The sequence below is a fragment of the Lissotriton vulgaris genome, chromosome 5, assembly GCF_964263255.1.
Source record: "Lissotriton vulgaris chromosome 5, aLisVul1.2, whole genome shotgun sequence".
Classification (NCBI taxonomy): Eukaryota; Metazoa; Chordata; class Amphibia; order Caudata; family Salamandridae; genus Lissotriton; species Lissotriton vulgaris.
In genome coordinates, this window is record NC_141693.1 from 1,989,974,808 (window position 1) to 1,989,991,284 (window position 16,477).

At 46.8% G+C, this 16,477-nt stretch overlaps 1 long non-coding RNA gene across 1 annotated transcript; it reads left to right on the forward strand.

Annotated features, from left to right (window-relative positions):
* Positions 1 to 11,031: 11,031 nt before the first annotated feature.
* LOC147717960 (uncharacterized) lies at positions 11,032 to 14,249 on the forward strand. The gene is made up of 2 exons (XR_015295826.1): positions 11,032 to 11,814; positions 12,161 to 14,249. It is a non-coding gene; the product is annotated as an uncharacterized LOC147717960 (long non-coding RNA).
* Positions 14,250 to 16,477: the final 2,228 nt, after the last annotated feature.

Sequence of the window (16,477 nt, forward strand, 5' to 3'; positions counted from 1 at the left end):
ATTTATTTTCTGCTCGTGTTGCACTGTGGGTGCGTGTTCAGCTTCAGACCTGTGGCCGCTTGCATTGTATGGCAGCATTCATCCCTTCCACCTCCTCCCATGTTCTTGACATTCTCACCCTGTGTCTCCTTAAACATCTGCTCCATCATTAAACCCTAACAAAAGACAACTCCCAGGCTTGGCTTGTTTTCTTTTCTTTCAGACCAACCCAGCGCTGTTTATGGAAGCGAGCGCTGTGTTTTCACTTTTCTTAACTCTTAGCTCACTGAAACTAGCAGAGGAGCTCGGCTGTCTCTGTCCGTTTCCGGCTGAGCATGCTTCCAAGAGGGCAGATGGTCTGGAGAGCACCTCTCCTTGCCTCTTCCTACCGGCTCTATTGAGGAAACCCACAGGCACGCTGTGTAGGAGTGCAGGCATTTAAACAACTGCTAAATAAATGGAAGGCTCAGGATTTGTTTTTAGTAAATACATGAGTGCATGTCTTACAGCGGTCTCTTTTGGCAGGGGTGGCTCCTCCACAGGGTGGAGGAGCGTTTCCCCACTGCTTTCTCGCAGTACGAGATGCAGAAACATATAATTGTAATAAGTCTAAGTTAATACCATTTTATGTTTGGTTGCAGGCGGGCTGGTGGGGTTGCTCTACAGGGCAGGGGAGGAGTGGTGTGCCCACTCCTGAGTGCGCAAGGACTGTTTAGTCGGCCCTCACGGACTGCCCAAACCAGTCATGCGCACTCTGCCCTTCTCCATGTACGCAGCAATGCAGCCTGCATGGAGAACATGGCCACCCCATTAGCCCCAGGCTGGGCGGTGTCCTGACCAATCACAACGCTGACAATGCTGGGGAGGGAGCCTGGCTGCCTCCTTCCTGTTCCTGTCTAAAGCAGGAGCGGAGAAGACGCGGGACCCGGCAGAAAGGTATGTTTAATTAAAAAATATATATATTATTATCAAATTATACCCCTCGCATGACCTCCCCACGATCCCCCACCCCGCGCAACCCTCTGCATGACCCCCCGCACCTGCCCCTCCCCATCCCCCGGTGAGCCATGCCGACCGCGGCTGTCTTTCGTAAGCTTCATACCCCTGCTCTGTGTCACTTGCAAGCACTGTGTTCTTCTGTGTCATTTACCATTCCCCCTGTGTGCTGCTTGTCCAGCCCCTGTGCCTATACTTTGAACCCTGTGTAATGTGGCAGACAAGGGAGCCCACCAAAGCAGCTAGAGCTCCCTCTAGGGCTGTCCCCTGATAGTGCCTTCGCTTCCAGCCACCTGCAGCAGTGTGTCTTTACATCATCTCCCCCTGCTTTATGACCTAAACAGCACTTCAACCCCACACCTCTTCCCTTGACTGCCCACGGCCCTAGGCACAGAACAGGGCAGCTTTTATGCTACCAGCGTCTGCTTTTCTTACGTATAAATTATGATTCTACCCAGTCTCTCAATACTGACCATTTCCTCTTCTCAAAAAATGCTTCTGGAATTGTGTGTTTGTTTTCATTTATTTGCTAAGCGCAAAATCAAGACGTGTTGCACAGGACTCCGGTCCAACGGAAGCATTATGCTGATGACAGTGCTCTGTTTTCATCAAAAAAAGCCAGAGCCAGTGAGCCACTCTGTATTGGGCCATCACTAACATATTTTGTTATTTATATCCTGGCTGGGAGAAGGTTACAAAATGTAGTATTTTTGGCAAACCTGTATTTGATTGTATTTTTAAAATGGTAACAGAACATAACTGCAATGTTTAAAAGTCGAGACATATTTAAACATTGGCAGTTTAATAGAGGAATTGTGAGAGTTTTTGATGGGGGGCGCTGTTATTTTTGTCACGGGGGGGCATTAAAAAGTTTGAAGACCACTGTATTAAAAGGATACAGAGAAGTTCTAATTCATGGAGACTATGGGCAAGCAGGGGTTAAAATGCCTGCCAATCAGTTGGGTCTGCATTTACGTCTTGCTATTGGCCCTCGGTGCTGCTGCTCCACGGCACAAGCCGGCTAATATTTCTCAAAGCGCCTTAAAGCCATGAATGTCCGCTTTCTGGGCACAGCTGGCCTGAGAGATGGGGTCCCCGGGAGGCAGGGTCTGCTGCAGATGCCATGGCGGGATTTGCATTAAAAGGGTGCATCCTTTTATTGGCCGCCCAACCTACTGAACAGAGCAATTCAGGGGTGAGAAACAATGCCAGGGCTGGTTTTCTGTGAAGAGTTTCTGCATAATAAAGATTGCCAGGAAACAATGTTTAGTTTTTATTGAAGGAGTATCCAGTAAAAGCAGGTCAGCATTTTCTTGAAAAGCCCAGGCTTAACGCAAATCGCTGCTACGTCCTCTTAACACGCTGCTATGAGAGCAGCCCCGGGATTGGTGCGTGGGCTGGTTTAACTCTCTGCTCATGCACAGGGAGTCTGAGCCGCGTCTCTACAGCCGGGTTAGAGAAACCTAAGTGCGCAAGTCTGTGTGGCCGCCCCCCGTAGGCCAGCCAAACAGGCATGTGCACTCCGAAGTGCATATAGCACTTCATTCCTCCTCCCTCCATTGCCCGGCCCACCCCTGCCTACAAAGGCTGACTCAGCCAGCAGGTGAAAAATGAAATGATAATAAAATATTGTTTAAATTTTCAGCTGCTGGATCTGATCTGATCTGAGACAGTGGTGAGACGCTCCTCCAACATTGTGGAGGGGCCGCCGCTGGTGAATGGACTCTGCTTCAGCGGATACGATGGGGCTATACTCTGACAACTTCCAGCATTTCAAAACCCCTGGACCTACTGTACACTGTTCTGTGCATTTAATGATCCCAGTACGGTTCAATTTGTTTTCCTGACCTTTACTTGATCTCTCACTCACTCCCATACTGAGAATGTGAATGAGTGCAGCACCACCTCAGCATCAGTGCAGCACCAGTGTAACACCACCTCAGCACTGTCACAGCACCACCTCAACATCAGCACAGGACCACCTCATGATCAGCACAGCACCACCTCAGCACCAGTGCAGCACCACCTCAGCACTATCACAGCACCACCTCATCATCAGCACAGCACCATCTCATCATCAGCACAGCACCACCTCAACATCAGCACAGCACCACCTCCTCATCAGCACAGCAGCGGCGGTTTCATTGTGAGGGCACGGGAGCATCGCTTCTCAGCCGGCTGTGAGCCACACTAAAGCAGTGTGAACAATAAAATGGCAATAAAATGTTTTTATTGACATTTTATTATTCACAAAGCCTGCCCCGGAAAAGAATAAAGGATAAGGAGGGGTGTGTCCTCTCCTGCACCGAGGACTAGCGACGTGGCTGGCCAGACACTGCAAAAGTGCACAAGTTTTGCAGACTGCCTTGAGCGGGCCAAACTGACATGGGCAATTTGCAGGTCTCCACCCAGCTGCCTTAGACAGCTGGGTGGAAACCAGGCACAGGCCTACAGGGCCTAAAGGAGCATGTAGCCAGCCTGCTCCACCCAATCCAGGTGCTGCTCTCCTGCAGCAGGAGAGCAGCGCCTGGGTTGATTAGAGAAATGTCCTCTTCCACTGGTGCCTGTTGGAGCCATGAACTGCAAGGACACACAGGACGCAGCCCAAGTAAGTGCATTTATTGTTAATATAATTGTAAAGCATACAAGGGCTTTTATTTTGTATATTTGTTTTATGTAAATGTGTTTTGGGATGTGGTGGAGCACTTCGCTCACCCCACAGCTTGTATATGTTACAAGCCGCTGCTGCAGTGCACCATCACCAGTGCAGCACCAACTGAGCATCAGTACAGCACCAGCGCAGCACCATCTCAACACCAGCACATCACCACCTCAGCACAGCACAGTACAAACTCAACATCAGCACAGTACCATCTAAGCATCAACACACCATCAGCTCTGCATCAGTGCACCTCCACCAGCACAGCCCCAACTTAGCACCAACGCAACCCCACCTTAGCAGCAATTCAGCACCAACGCATCAACATTTCAGCGTCAGCGCAGCATCACCTCAGCACAGCACCAACTAAGCATCACTCAGCAACACCTGAGAACCAGCTCAGCACCACCTGAGCACCAGCGCAGCACCATCACCTCAGCATGACTCAGCACCACCTCAGCATCACTCAGTACCACCTCAGCATCACTCAGCACCACCTAAGTATCACTCAGCATCACCAGGGCACCACCACAGCACCACCTCAGCACAACACCATCTCAGCATCAGCATAGCACCAACTCATCAGTATGAGGTTCTTCGATTTCTGACTTCGTCCCGTATTCAGCCGCCATTTTGTGTCTCGTCGCCATTTTGTGTTGCCCTCACTCAGGCAGCACGGCGAACGGAGTGTTTTTTGCTTTTCTCAGCTGCCGCGTGTCCTTACTGTTAAAGAGTAACTCCATTGCCCTTGTTTACGAAACCGATGTCAGGGTCTGGCCGAGTTCGTTAATCCATGTCTGGGTTGACTGATCACCGTCTCGACTGACTATTTACCTTCTCCTTACATTATCTTATCCGACTGGCCTTCACTATTCTCTCCTTGTATTCTCTCATTACACAACTATCCTTTGAGGCACACAAATACGTCCTGCCACCTGCAAATTGGATTGTTGGTACTAGTACTGACTCATTTGTTGGGAGGGGTAACACAAGGGGTCTGAGAGAGGGGCGTATTTGAGACACCTGATAGCTTGTTTTCCAACTTTTCCTATTGGTTTGTTTTGTATGTATAAGGAGTAAACTTTGTAAATGTGTTTCCTATAAAAGATTGTACACCACGGATTGAAGTGGCAGTCTCCTCAGAACCCACCTTGCGTGTAACTTCTGGGATAACTGTGCTTGGCTGCAGCTAATGAACCTGGCTTTCCACGCTCAACAGAGTGTCTCGTGCCTCTGATCGACAAGGCAGGTGAACTCGGGGATTTAAGGCGTGCCCTGCGCCACCAGGCCCACAAGGCCCTGTTCTCCAACTGGCGCCCAACGTGGGGCGGCTTCAGTGGTAGCGGTTCAGCCCGAGGGTCGTGAGAAGCCCCGCAAGAAAATTCCGGAGGATTCGCGAGCCACGTCAAGCGACCCCTGTATGTCGAACTGGACCGAAGGTCTTTTGCAGCATGGCTACTCCTTTCCGACGGCTGCTGACGACTGCTGCCCTGACTGCCGCCCTGCCTTGGACCCTCTGGTGATGACTGGTATTGTGAGACGTTAGACGGACCTCTGTTGGCGTGAGAAGACCATATTCGTGGGTAGCGCCCATTTCTTTGTTTTGTTTTTGCATTTTGTTATCCGACCATTGCAATAGCCGAAGCCAAGGGGTGAGTACATTTGTACTGCGTTCTTTGCTTTCACTCTTTGAAGTTGGTAAACTGACCAGTGAGCTTAAAGATGCCTGGTCTGAGCGGATTTAGGAAGTTTTGTTGTTTTGGTTGTACTAGGGATTCCCGGCTCGAGGACTCATGTCCGATTCCTCCGGTTGGAACTCCCATTTAAGAGCTCTATTCTAAACATGGTGTTGGCCCCATTGCCTTTAATGAGGCATGGATCCGATGCACGAAGAAAGATGGTGTTTTACGGTGGCCACAAAATGGTAGCTTCGAGCCTGATATATTAGATAATTTGGAAGCAATTTTGTTTAAAAGAAAAGTCCGGCCGGCAATGTTTGACTCTTTCCGCCTTTGGCGTAAAGAAGCCAAACAGAGAGAAATTAAGCAGGCGAAAAGAGATAGAAAAGTGAAAGATATGACGATCATACAGGCTGCCCAGCCATTCAAGGATAACGAGACTGAACGAGTGATTGAAGTTTTAGACAGACAACATCATATGGCAATAGATAGATGCTACCCTTTGTTGCCTACTTCTCCACAGAGTAAGGATCTTGACGATGATCCCTTAATGTCTCATTTGTTGAGATTGCCTCCGCCTTATGTACCAGGAGCTAATGCACCCGTATTATTGCCGCCTGTCCAGCAACCTGTTGTTCAGCCAGGTGCTCCGGCTCCTGCACAATTGCCTTTTCCTGCATTGCCACCTGCACCTCCTTTGCCGCCAACTTCTGTACCTCAGTCTCCTTCATCTTCAGGTTCTCTTGTCCTTCTCTTCCTTTGCTTAATATTGCGTCTCCAGTTCTACTGTCTGCTTCTTCCCCGACTTGTAGTAGGTTGGTTGATACTGTTTCTGGTCTTTTCTCTCCTCTTTTTGGGTCTTTTAATAGGACTCCTGCCTTTTCTCGAAGGCAATCTCGTAGTCAAATTCCAGATTCTGCCGAACGAGTTGCATTGGACTCTCTTGCCCACAAATGGATTATGAGTGGTCCGCTGTATAGTGTACCTGATATTCTGAGTACTTTTCTTCAGTGGAATGTGCCCACGCAGAGATACGTTTTTATTATCATGTGTGACGCTCTTGTTAAAGGATGGGAGGATATGGAGTTGGACTTAACTCCTCAGGGTCTGTTAGATATACAGGACAGGTTTGATAAAGGACTTACAGTGGGTTCTGAAGTTGAGGACGCTAGAAAGACACATGTTACTTTCAGGTCTTTATATTCTTCTCAGACTGTTCTTGAACCTGATCCTGCAGTTAGACAGCAAACTAAAAATTATCCTATGAGGGAAGTTCCTCCAATATGGAGAGAGGAGGTTCCACAAGCAGGTGCTGTTCAGCGTATCCCTGCTCATTTCCAGTATATATGGGTACATGCCCCTTGGAAACGATCTGAAGTCTTGGCACTTAAACAGTCTCTACCGGACCCTCGTAAAAATCCTGCTGGATATTATAAGGAGCTGTCCCAGACTGTTGACGCATGTATCATGAAATTGGCCGATATTGATATGCTGATAGGGAATGTAGTTCCACAAGCGTTGTGGGCTCGGATTCGTAGAGAGGATCACGACCAAGCTTTAGGTGGTAATTGGGCCGCTATAGCTGCTGCAGATGCAGCACAAGTGGGTGGTGCTAAGCCAGATGATTTGATTACACAGTTGCCTGGTAGGATCATCGCTTTAATGAAGACGATGATGCCTGCCTTACGCGTTAACTGGGATAAGTTAGCTGCGTGTAAGCAGAAGAAAGATGAGAGTGTCTCCGATTTCTTTACTCGTTTTGAGGAGACGTTTATCGATCACAGTGGTCAGGATATGAGTACTGAAGGTGGAGAGCGATTATTTGTGGATAAAGTCGTATTTAATTTACTTCTTGCATTGTCGCATAAATTGAAAGACTCCGAAAGTTCCTGGGCTGTTTCTTCGTCTGCGCAGATATTAGCCAATGCCCAGTATTACGAGAATAGGGATGAAGAAGAGAAATATAAGATGGAGAAGAAGACTAAAGAATTAAAAATGAAGCTTCTTCTTCAGCAGGCTTATCCCCCTCTCTCTGGTCAGCGTCAGTTTCAGCAGCCTCCCCAGCCTCAGAGGTTGTTACAGAAACCTGAGCCTTTTGTTCCGCGACCTTTGCTTGGTCCTAATCAGTGTGCCTATTGTAAAGAGGAAGGCCATTTTAAGAATAGCTGTCCGGTTTTATTACAGCGTAATGGTGGATTTCCAGGGCCGCGAGGCCGTGGTGGTTTTCAAACAGCACCTAGAGGTAGAGGGCGAGGTGCGTTGCCTCAAGGAAAGCGTTCCTTTCCCCCTCAGAATTCTTTCAATTATTTTGATCAGCAGAATACTCAGTCTGCGCAATATTATAATGACGATTATTATGTTGAGGGTGAGGTTCAGGATTTTCATTCTAGTTAGGACAGCCATGGACAAAGTAAGGGAGTCGTATCAGTTCCAGTGGATCAGAATGGGCCTTATGTTGAAGTTGTTGTATTGGGTGTTGCAGAGCCATTTCTTTTGGATACTGGTGCAATGAGAAGTTCTATCATTCATTCCAAACTCCCTGGGGCACATTTGTCTGGCTTAACGAACGTTTCTGTAGGATATTCTGGCGCCCCAGTTGCTAATCCGGTTTCTTGTCCTTTGCCTCTTTCGATTGGTCCTTAGGATTTGGAAGCTCTGCTTATTCTAACGACTGGTTGCGGAGAGAACTTGTTGGGTTTGGATTTGTTGAAACGTCTTCATGCAACGTTGTATTGTTCCCCCTGTGGTGTGCATATTACCTTGGGTGAGAAACTGGTTTCTCCTAGGTATCTATCTAAAGATCGATTTCCGCCTGAATTGCAATCTCTCCCTGCTACGCTTTGGGCTACAGGACCGAATGATGTTGGTCTGCTACAGATTCCACCTTACGTGGTTAGTATTAACCTGGTGTTAAATTGCCACGTATTCCTCAGTATAAGATTTCTAATGATGGTGAACAAGCTTTGTTGGCTATTATCTATGATTTGGTTCAGAAGGGTGTGGTGGAAGAGACAAGAGGTAATGTTTGCAATAGTCCTGTTCTACCTGTTCTTAAATGCACTGATCTTTCTCAGCCTCTTGTATATCGTTTTGTTATCGATCTTTGGGAGGTCAACAAGATTGTTGTCCCCCAGTTTCCTGTTGTCCCGGATATCTCTGCCTTGCTTACTATGATACCTGCTTCAGCGGCATGGTTCTCGGTTATTGACTTCGAGAATGCTTTCTTTAGCATTCCTATTGCTGAGGAAAGTAGGGATATTTTTGGTTTCTCTCTCGGTGGTCGAAGTTTCCGGTTCAAGCGTGCACCACAAGGCTATTGTGAAAGTCCTTCCATTTATAGTCAGGCTTTGAAATCCCAGCTTGATGCTTTCATTTTGCCTCCAGGTGCCACTCTGATTCAGTACGTCGACGATTTGTTAGTTGCTGCTGATTCGGAGGATGTCTGTAAGGATGTGACTGTTTCACTGTTGCGTCATTTGTCTGACCTGCCTCACAAGGTGTCCCCCTCTAAGTTGCAATATTGCCGCCAAGAGGTTCCCTACTTAGGTCATCTCTTGTCGAAGGAGGGAAGACGATTGACCCCAGAATGAATTCAAGCAATTGTACGAATGTCTGTGCCATCCACACAAAGGGAGGTACATGCCTTTCTGGGCATTACCTCTTATTGTAGACAATGGATTCCGAATTTTTCTTTGTTGGCTAAACCTCTGTTGGCACTCACGTTGAAAGATACACCACAACCTCTTCCTTGGACATACGAGTGTCAGAAGAGTTTTTCTGACTTACGTACTGCCTTGTGTTCTGCCCCTGTGTTAGGTACTCCAGATTACAGTAAGCCTTTCACACTCTACGTTCATGAAAGAGAAGGTTGTGCGTTGTCAGTTTTAACGCAGTAATTTGGAGACAAACAACGGCCATGTGCCTATTTATTGGCTACGTTGGATCCAGCAGCCAAGGCATTGCCTAGTTGTCTCAGAGCTACAGCAGCGGCAGCGATCTCTATTCGTCAATCTGCTGGTTTGGTATTAGATAACACTCTTGTTGTCATGGTACCACATGCAGTAGATACTCTTTTGAATAGAACGAAAACACAACACCTCACAAGTGCTCGCTTGTCTGGATATGAGCTGACACTCTTGGCTAGCCATATACACATCAAGCGGTGTAATACTTTGAATCCAGCAACATTGTTGCCCATCCCGGACGAGAAAGGCATTCAAGAACAGCATGATTGTTTTCTCCGAATAGAGGAGGAGACAAAAGGCAGAATAGATCTATAAGACACACCACTTGTGGACCCGGATGGGATCCTCTGGGTGGATGGGTCTTGTTTCAAACTTCCAAATGGTTAGACGACTGCAGCTTATGCTGTTACCACCTTGTATACGGTAGTGGAGACAGCACGCATTGCACAGAATTCAGCCCAATCAGCTGAATTAATTGCCCTGACGAGAGCGTGTATGTTATCTATGGGAAAGAGAGTGAATGTTTACACTGACAGCCAATACGCCTTTGGTGTGGTTCATAGCTTCCGTCGCTTGTGGAAGGAAAGAGGATTCTTTACTTCTCATGGGACTAAGATACAGCATGGTCAGTTGGTGACTGACCTTCTCGAATCACTTGCTCTGCCTACGCAAATAGCAATAATCAAGTATAGTGCTCATAAGAAGATTACTGATGATGTGGGTCGCGGGAATGCTTTTGCAGATGAAGTAGCGAAAGAAACGGCGAGAGATGCTACAAGTCGCATGTGTGTTGCGGGCCCTGCAAGATGGGTTAGTGGGGGAGGAATGTGTGAGGACACGATTGAAAGTGTGAGAATGATTCAAGAAGAGACTACTGAAAAGGAATTGAGTAAGTGGAGAGAAAGTATGGGAATGTTGGATGCGACAGGATGTTGGACGGAATTGTCAGAACATCAGTGTTGGCTGTTACCAGATGCCTATGTACTACCTGTAGTTACTATGGCGCATGGTCCAGCCCACATCAGTGCGAAAGGCATATGTAAACTTCTGGCTCCAGTATGGCAGAATGAAGGAATTCCTAAATGTGCAGAAAATGTGGTGAAGCATTGCATTGTTTGTTTAATGCATAATCCAGGAAAGGGAACCCCAACTCCAGCAGGTCATTTTGCTCCCCCTAAGTACCCTTTCGAGGTATTGCAAATCGATTATATTCATATGGATCGTTGTAATAACCTCAAGTATGTTCTGGTGGTGGTGTGTGCCTTTTCCAGATGGATAGAGGCCTACCCCCTAAAAGACATTACTGCTTTGTCTACTGCCAAAGTTCTTTAAAAGGAGTTTTTCCCGAGGTTTGGTTTGCCGCGCATTGTCTGGAGTGACAATGGGAGTGAATTCGTAGGCCAAATCATGCAGAAAGTGTGTACAGGTCTTGGTATTAGGCAGAAATTCCATGCTGCAAACCACCCTCAGTCAGCAGGTTTGGTAGAGCTATAATGGCACTCTCAAGCTCAAATTGGCAAAGATTCTGGCAAGCACGGGTCTTGCATGGCCTGATGCCTTACCATTGGCACTTTTATCCACGAGAACTACTGTTCATTCTCGTTTAGGTCTTAGTCCACATCAGGTCGTTTTTGGGCACCCAGCCAATGTCTGGGGAGTCCCTCGACCTAAAAAGTATTCTGACATCCCATACCCAATGTTGATTGACTACTTGCATGACCTCACCACTAAATTACGTGTTCTTCATCAACAGGTTCAAAACGCGCTGCCGGAGGCCTCTGCGGATCCAGGTCACTCCATCCAACCCGGAGACTGGGTCTGCTTGAAGAATTTCCAGCGGTAAAAGAGTCTGGAACCTCGTTGGGGCCCGCCTCGGCAAGTTTTGTTGACAACACGTACAGCAGTTGAGGTCGTCGGGAAAAAGAACTGGATCCATGGCGTGCACTGTAAGAGGGTACCTTTGCTTTTACCTTTTGATCAGTGGGTTCGTAAGGGCATGAGTGATAGTGAAGGCGAAAGGGTCCCTCGATTTGTACCTTTTAGTAGTGCACGCCTGGATCAAATGAACTCTGAGAAAGAAGACGACGACGTGTTGCAAGAAGCTGTACCATCACATCTGCGATTGAACATGGCCAACCCAGAAACTTTGTTTAAGGAGCAAACGATCCCTAATAAGACTCGGTACAATTTAAGACCCAGACACATAAAAGACAATTGAATTTTTCTTTTTTCTGATTACGTTTTTGAGAGACATTCTTTTTCCACTATCCATCAAGTTGCAGGGTCACGGTAGGAGTCTTAAGCTGTGACCTGAGTAGTGACATAGGTCTGCAGGACTTGCAGTGTCATAGGACGGCTAATAATCACAGCTAAGTGATGTAGGAAGATTGCCGTGAGCAACGCTTTAGAGTATGGATACTAAAGTGGAAATTAATGATCAGAATTTAAAAATGAAAACTAAATTTAAGAAATTATTGGTTAGTCCATGTGGCATAACCTTATGTATTTTAACATGTTCATGTATTTTATTGGAGAAGTGTGGCTCAGGGGTTAGAGGCGGCAGACCCGGAAGCTGAGATCGGCCCTGGACCAGGGTTCAATTCCCCGGCTCGGCGGGTCTTGGGCTAAAAATTCCACGGACTAGATAATTCTCGCTCCGGTGCCTTCTTGACTCACGGGTTCACACTCTGCGACTCTGGGCAATAGCTTGCTTAATCTCCACAACGGTCCCTCGTGGCGGGATGCCTGGCTTTCACCTTGTGGATACCCTGCCGGGGTTATCTCACAGAGGAATACCAGGACGGGTTCTCTAAGCAAGCGCCGGGAAACCCACTGCGGGTAGCTGTGCGCTATATAAGCTCAAATACATTTACATTTATTAGCATGTGTAAGTTGGGTTGTTTATACTATGCAGCAAGCACCTGTTTCAACTTCTGTTTCCTTATCTTTCCTTACTAATGCCTCCCCACATCGGTTTCATACACTCCCAGAACACGTACAGATTAGGAGAACAGAATACTTTAATAATTCATTTATTCAGTTATTGCATCAGCATCAACTGGTGATGAACACCACTGATTGTTGGGTCTGTGGGCTCATGCCCCATAATACAGAGAGGGGGATGCCATATTTAGTCCTTCCATTTTCCTATGAAGGCTCCGCTTAGGCCTATTTGGCTATGTTCTCAATGTTTATCCGAACCAATTACGGTATCCTCCTGGTAGTCCATATGGTGGTGGAGCAGATTTTAGTCATAGTTCTTTGATAAAGGGAATAGTGTCCATGGCTAGAATTGCTGAGATTAGTAAGATTCCTGTGGATGAGAAAAGAGCATATGATGGCTGGAATATAACCTGTTATGTTACTAGCCTTACAGATAAGGCTAGGTGAAGGAGATTCCCCACCAATTTGGACTGTACCTCATCGAGGTAATTTTTGCCTACAGATCAATGGCCAGAATGTCAAAAATCAACAGGAGAACAGTGTCTGTTCCCATACTTATGTCTATTCACCTTAGATTCCCTCACCATTAGTGCCATCACAAGGCACATATTTTATCTGCCATGACAGAGCTTATACATGACTTCCTACCTACTTTTCAGGAACTTGTTATGTGGCTTTTCTTCTTCCTCCAACATATACTGCTCCTTCAGGTCATCACTCATCATAGGAAAAGATATGGCAGGGGAGTTATTGATTCGAAAGACACGGCAGGACAAGAAGGAAGGGACTTTATTAAAGGGTTGCTTCCTTTCTGGGGCCCAATGGCCAATAGCAGAGACATCAGACAACTAGTTTGTGTTGTTTAGGCTACCATAAATGTAACTTCTGGAGCCTTGAGTAATCTGACAGCCGAACTTCAGGCGGATCGCCTTATGACTTTGCAGAACCGAATGGTTCTAGACATTGCCATTGTAGATCGTGGAGGAGTCTGTAAATTGATCGGGTCTAGTTGCTGTATTTACATTCCTGATAATGCCCCCTACGGTATACCAAGCTATCTCCAAGTTACACATCATCTCCGAGTCTATACATAAGGACACGGGAGATTGGTTTGTGTTGGGATGGTTTTGGGGACTACTGTCCACATGGGGATGGAAGATATTAACTTTCCTTGGAATGGTCTTGGCCATCATTTTCTCTTGTTGTCTCTGTGTACAGTGTGGACCTGCCATCTGTGGTCTTTGTGCCACTATGTGCGTCCCAAACCCTGTGTCACAGAAAACAGAGAATATTAGAATGATGCTACAGCAACAGCTCGATGACCTCATGGCCACTGACATCGACTCAAACTAACTTGAGTCCTTGGCATTTTTGCCTGAGTAATGGCTAAAGGAGGGTCTGAGGTTCTTCGATTTCTGACTTCGTCCCGTATTCAGCCGCCATTTTGTGTCTCGTCGCCATTTTGTGTTGCCCTCACTCAGGCAGCATGGCGAACGAAGTGTTTTTTGCTTTTCTCAGCTGCTGCGTGTCCTTTCTGTTAACGTCATTGCTCTTGTTTACGAAACCGATGTCAGGGTCTGGCCGAGTTCGTTAATCCATGTCTGGGTTGACTGATCCCCATCTCGACTGACTATTTACCTTCTCCTATTCTCTCCTTACATTATCTTATCCGACTGGCCTTCACTATTCTCTCCTTGTATTCTCTCGTTACACAACTATCCTTTGAGGCACACAAATACGTCCTGCCACCTGCAAACTGGATTGTTGGTACTAGTACTGATTAATTTGTTGGGTGGGGTAACACACGGGTCTGAGAGAGGGGCGTATTTGAGACACCTGATAGCTTGTTTTCCAACTTTTCCTATTGGCTTGTTTTTATGTATAAGGAGTAAACTTTGAAAATGTGTTTCCTATAAAAGATTGTGCGCCACAGATTGAAGTGGCAGTCTCCTCAGAACCCACCTTGCGCGTAACTTCTGGGATAACTGTGCTTGGCTGTAGCTAATAAACCTGGCTTTCCACGCTCAACAGAGTGTCTTGTGTCTCTGTTCGACAAGGCAGGTGAACTCGGGGATTTAAGGCGTGCCCTGCGCCGCCAGGCCCATATTGCCCAGTTCTCCAACTACAACACCACCAGTGCAACACCAACTCAACATCAACGCAGCACCAGTTCAGCACCACCTCAGCGCCAGTGCAGCACCACCTCAACATCAGCGGAGCACCATTTCAGCATTAGCACAGAAACACCTCCGCATCAGTGAACCACCAACAGCACAGAGTCACCTTACCACCAGCACAGCCCCACCACCCCAACAATTCAGCACCAACGCAGCACAGCTTAAACATCAGCACAGCAGCATCTCACATCTGCACCAGTACACCACTACTTCAGCACCAACCCACCATCACTCAGCACCACCTCAGTCCACCCTTCGTCCACTGCTTGTTTTGTATTCAGGTACTATTTCCCAACATCCACCCTACCTTCGTGTATGTTCCCCCCACCCATAGCAAAACAAAAAAATAACACACAAGTGTTAGCACAGGCAGGAAGAAATTGCCACCATTGCATTGACAAAAAAAATAGAAGACATTTTTTCTGTTTATTCTTTTTTAATAAGGTCGTCAGTTGTACATAATGTCTTTTTGGCTATACATAAGGTAAAAAAATGCTTATAACACTTTTTATTATAACTTTTCAACATGCTGCACAGCAGCCGTGCTGCTCTATAACATAGCTTAAAGACATTGGCAAAGCCAATAGCTCTGGCTAAACACTTATAAGGTCCCAAAGGGGAAACCTAGTGGCTATGCCAATACTTCTTTCAGTGCTGGTGATGGCAAAGCCCATTGGGGAATGTCTGGTAAGTCTTCCTCTAACTCCTCCAATTATTCTGTCACTCCAGATCCCTCACAGCCCGGCAACTGCCATTGACTGCAGGACTGCACAGCATCAACACACTTTATTTGCAAAGCAAATAGTTCCAAGAGACGAGACGTATTGACTTTTACAAAGCTTGTTTTTAACTTAGATTTGATACCTCTGCATCCACTAAAGAGAGAATACACACAATGTTTGACTCAGTGATGCCCTATAAAGATGTCTTTCTTAGGTCTTGGATGGGACAGCGCATGTGCTATTGCCTGCAAGATCCTTTCTTTAAAACCAAATGACTTAAAGCCTGCCATAATTTATCATTGGTCGACTTCATTGCCACTCTCATTTCCTTACTTCTCATTGGCCGGCGCATGTTGGTTACACTTTCTTCTTCGTGTGTTTATCCCTTTAATGGAGCACGGACCAAGTACAAGCTGATTTCTTAGGTGCGCTTCCACTGGTCGCGCTCAAATTGGGATACTTTATTTTCCCTCTTTCCCTCATCCCTTCCACTCTATAGCTTTTCACCATCCTCCCTCTCACCCCATTGCTTCTTGCCCCTTCCTGACCTCTTCCACAGCACTGCTTTTTGCTCCTTTTCCTCCTGCCCCGTTGCTTGCTGCCCCATCCATCCCACCCCATTGCTTGTTTTTTAACTGGTGCTAAACACAGGTACAGACTTGCTATAACATGCACATTGAAAGTGGAGATGCTCCATGTGGTACCCTACTTGCCAGGTTACAGAATGATGTCATAGAATGTCAGGGTTATGAGGGGTCACTGAAGGGAGGTTGTGCCAGGCAGACCAGGACTGTGCATCTAACTACATCTGATCCTGGTGGGGTCATTCAAGAATCAATTTACCTTACAATACTCCTCTCATAATCTACTGGCATTGTCTGTTTATTTCTACCTGCCAACCTGCATTGCAACACTCAGGCTCTCCGCATAGGTTGAGGAAGTCCTGTTCCATAAGTCTCGCCCATGGTTTTTGTAGTTGCAAGCCTGGTGCTCTGCCAGGTGGGATTTAGGTACAAAAGAGGGTGGTGAGGTTTAGGTGGCATCAATCGCTTTCCTTCGAAGGCTCAAATGCATTCCTGGCCCCGGGACAAAGAATTGTATGGAACGGAGTTGAAACTTTTTCCACCTTTAAGAGCAGGGTTGCACTTCTGGGTAGGACAAAGTGAAGTGATGCCAACACCGCTCCTTGGTACCCTCTCTAGGCAGACTTTTTAGTCCAAAATTAGATGCACCCCAACCTAGGTTTTAGGGATCCAGAACCATTTCTGATGTCACAGATTGAATTTGTTTTAGGCAGAAAGGACACACTTGCAATACTGCCCATACAGATGCAGGGCCCCTCACACCAGGGTCCAGA